The sequence below is a fragment of the Helianthus annuus genome, chromosome 15, assembly GCF_002127325.2.
Source record: "Helianthus annuus cultivar XRQ/B chromosome 15, HanXRQr2.0-SUNRISE, whole genome shotgun sequence".
NCBI classification, from domain to species: Eukaryota; Viridiplantae; Streptophyta; class Magnoliopsida; order Asterales; family Asteraceae; genus Helianthus; species Helianthus annuus.
The window spans coordinates 859,940-863,947 of NC_035447.2; the positions used below are offsets into that span (position 1 = coordinate 859,940).

Sequence of the window (4,008 nt, forward strand, 5' to 3'; positions counted from 1 at the left end):
AATACTGCATGCTGATTTGTGAGTTATTATCTTTTTTTATAAATTCTTTTCTCACAGGTTGTGACTATTTACCATACTCCAAATTATTTTCCGAATTATAACTTACAGTGACTAAGTTTATGTGAATCACCAAATTACAGCCGGTATGTGGGGTATTGTATACATTACTTGATAATCGTCACCATTGGGGCAGCCATTGGGTGATATGACCATAATCACAGATACCATTGGACGTATGGGCCAATGGATCGAGTGGTAAAGTACTGTGGGTAGTTGGTTGATATCAGGATACATTGTAAAAGATCTTACCACTGTAAATTATAATAAATGTGTCGTTTTCAGTAACTAGAATAATTCACTCAGTATTTCCCGCTGACAAAATCTTTTTAAAACGCGTTTCAGGTAATTACAATAGATTGGAGTAAGGATTGGATCCGACACTGAAGGACTTCAAGAAGTGGCTTATTTTCAAATTAAGAAATATTATTTTATTAAAAGCTACCTTTGTAAAACATGGAATTTATTCCATCCATTTAAATAAAATCCGGTGTTTCTAAACTCTGATATTTTTCCTAACTCACGGTCCTGATGAAATTTCCGCTGCAATGTTTTTCAAAATAATCACCGGTACCACTGGACTGCTCACGGCACCGATTCCGGCCAGATGGGGTCGGGGGTCGTGACACCAACCCAATCGGGCTCCCAATTTGAACTCCCCCCAAAAAAATTCTAAAAAACAGCAGAAAAATTCAAGGCAAACAAATCAAAACCCTAGCTTCCAATTTCATACCAATACCAATGGTTTGCAACTCTTCGGCCACTATAGTTCTCCTGGCCCTCCGTCGCCTCTCCAACCTTTGTCAGATTCTACAACAAAGTCCCTAAATATGGCAAAGGAAAAATCAAAGGAGTCCCTAAATCACCACCGGACCAATCAAAGGAAAAATATGGTAATTATGCTTCAGCGTCTTGGTTGTTTTCGAGAATTACTTCATATAACCTGATTTTGCAACGATTGCAGTGTGTATAATTACTTTGTTAAATTGAATATATATTATATTGTCGATTCAGAGGGTTTCTAGAAACTACGGTCAGGAGAAGGCTGTTGAATGTATGTCAGAGCTTTTAATGTTGCAAAATTAGATAAGGTCATAGCTTATTTGATATTTAATTGATTCGCGTTTAAATCTTGTGTTGTAGTTTGAATGTTAACTATTTTCTTTTTTTGTATATTGATGTTCGTGGTTGCAAGCTAGAGTTGAATGTATGTCAGAGCTCTCAAGTCTTTAAGTTTAATGTTAGTTCTTGCTGCAACTAGATAATTAGAATATTCAAGGTTATGCTTTTATGTGTTGAATCATCTCAAACATGTTATTTACTATATAAAAGTTCTATTTATTGCCTTATGATGGGTGTTAATGCTTATATACTTTATGTACTATTGAAGCAAGTTTATTTAATATTATATACATAATCTAACTGGAATATTATGGGTTAAAAAAATTAGTCTTGTCTTGTTAAGAACAGGGTTTGTGTGTGGACGGCTTTTCTACTGATCTTGCTGTCTATTTTGGGTGCTTGCTCAATCATCAATAGATTCACACGAGTAGCTGGTGAACTATTTGGACATTTAGTTACAATTCTCTTCATGCAGCAAGCTATTAAAATGAGTTAGATTGTCTCTAAATTCAGCTTAGTTTAAATTCACTAAACAAATAGTGATTTAACACAATGTTGAATCCATAGGAAGTTGTGGAGGAATTTGGTATACCGAAAAGTGAAAATCCAAATCAACTTGAGTTGCAATCTTCATGGCATTTTGCAAACTAAATGTTTTCACTGGTCTTATCCTTGTATGTGTAGCTCGTTTAGACTTGACGAACCTTATCGTGCTTAGTATACTTTAGGGTTTAAACTATGTATTACTTTTTGAATGATCTAGATGTTCTTTATTAATTGAGTTCTCAAACTATTGAATCGAGCTCGAGCCAAGCCTTGGCTCATTAACAGCCAAAAACGAGCTCGAGTCAAGCTTTAGCTTGTTTTAACTCGCGCCATAGACGCTTAGATCGAGCTTTCGAGCCGAGCTCGAGTTTTAAGTTTTACTAACGAGCTGAGCTCGAGCCCAAAATCCAAGGCTCGAATCGTGTATATGCAATGTATGTTTTCTTTTATTTTGTTTATAAATGTCCACATAACAATTTTTTTTTTTAAAACTCTTTATAAATAGAAAGCTAAGACCCCTTTTACCAATAGTCAACTTTTGATACTTATGAGATATAAAATGACATCTTTTTTTTAATCAATATTGATTTATTTACTATTCTTATAGTCTTTACACAACAAGTCATAATTTTTTCAAACAGTCCATGTTTGTAATATGAAATTGAAAGTTTTGTCTTTCTTTAAACAGCCTCTGAGAGTAAACTTGTATCTACAGCTCGAAGAAGTATACGCCAAAACTCTAACTTGGGTATGTAAGTTCTAATCCTATAAAAATATATATTAAAATTAGTATTTGTTTACATGGAGATCTGGATGTTGATAAACGTATATCAAACTGCCACAAGTCTAAGATATAGCGTGTGATCAATTTAACTCTGTGATGTATCACCTGCTTTAGTAACTACCAATGAACCCAATCGATAGTTGTTATATAGTTGTTTTTTACCCTTTTAAGTGTGTTTTCTAAATACCATTACATGCCAAGTGCTGGAGATAATTTTTGAGCCCACACCTAATTGCATTCATAGTTTTTATGTAATGATTTTGATTACATGTTTTATTGTTAATCAGAAGCACATGCAAGAGATATATGCGCCACAACAAGCTTCAGGGATTTCAGGTTTAATTGAGACCCAAGGAAACATTTGAAGAACATGGTTCTTGGTCTCCCTCAACTCCCAGCTAATGTGACACGAGAAAGCACACGGCTGCGCCCAACAATGTTGTGGAGCGGTGTTAGGCCTTTTAGATCTGGTCTTGTATTTGCAACAGAACCTTGGAGTGGTGTTACGTCTGCAATGGTTTAAACAGTTCCAAAGACGTCACCACAGGTACACTGATTCTTAGCATGCTTACAATTCTTTTATTAGTTTTATATTCATCTCTACGTGATGGTTCTTTGACAACATTCCTATCCTCTCCATCTTCTCCGAGAGAAAGTAATACTTGTACTTTGATCATATAAATTACACTTTTTTTCTTTCCAAATTAGATTCATGAAACTAACATTTTAGTTTGCCTTTCACAACAAGGGAGCTATCACCAGTTCTAGAATCGGGGGAACTAGAATCAGGCAAAGGCAAGAAAGAAATGGAAGCAAAACATGTGAGTTATTCATACACGTTTTTCCATCTGATATTTGCATTGGCGAGCAGATAATCGGACATGCTTTTATTGCGATGGAGCAGTTCAGATAGCTCGGATCTCATTGATGTCGGGTGGTTGGTCAATGATTAAACTGTCCACAACATGAATCTGGTGGCTGGTTATTGATTTTGCTATCAAATATTGGAGCAGTTCACAATGGCAAAACAACTAGATATAAATTTCCAGCACTTTCAAGTCTAAAAGCAGTGAGTATATGGATTTGAAGACAACAACCTAGAATTAGTTCTTAGTTTATGTGTAGAGGCATTCCATGTGCACCTTATGTAGATAGATTTTGAATAGAAGTTTATGTCTTTAATTAGTATTTAAATTGAAAATTTATGTATGGATATCGGTTTATTATTGTTAATATCATTTCGTTTTTAGGTTTTCTCATGTTTATTGTTGTTTTAACTTCATAAAAGTTTGAAAATAAATTGCCTAATGATACAAAAATTTCATGTGGCTATAAATAACTATTAGCCACACCATAGTTACTTTGTTTTTTGTTTGTGTGACGCAATGATAGCAAATGTCATAGGGAAAAAATGTGTGTGACCAAAGGTTAAACAATAACCACACTTAAAATTACAAAATTTCATGTGACTATAGATAACCATTAGCCACACCATAATC

General features: G+C 34.5%; 1 long non-coding RNA gene across 2 annotated transcripts; it reads left to right on the forward strand.

Moving 5' to 3' along the window:
• Positions 1–634: 634 nt before the first annotated feature.
• On the forward strand, positions 635–3,632 carry LOC118479371. Of its 2 annotated transcripts, none has more exons than XR_004881377.1 (4): positions 635–950; positions 2,797–3,056; positions 3,258–3,330; positions 3,414–3,632. It is a non-coding gene; the product is annotated as an uncharacterized LOC118479371 (long non-coding RNA). The 2 variants fall into 2 exon arrangements; XR_004881378.1 differs by lacking the exon at positions 635–950 and adding an exon at positions 2,413–2,473.
• The last annotated feature ends 376 nt before the right edge of the window (positions 3,633–4,008 follow it).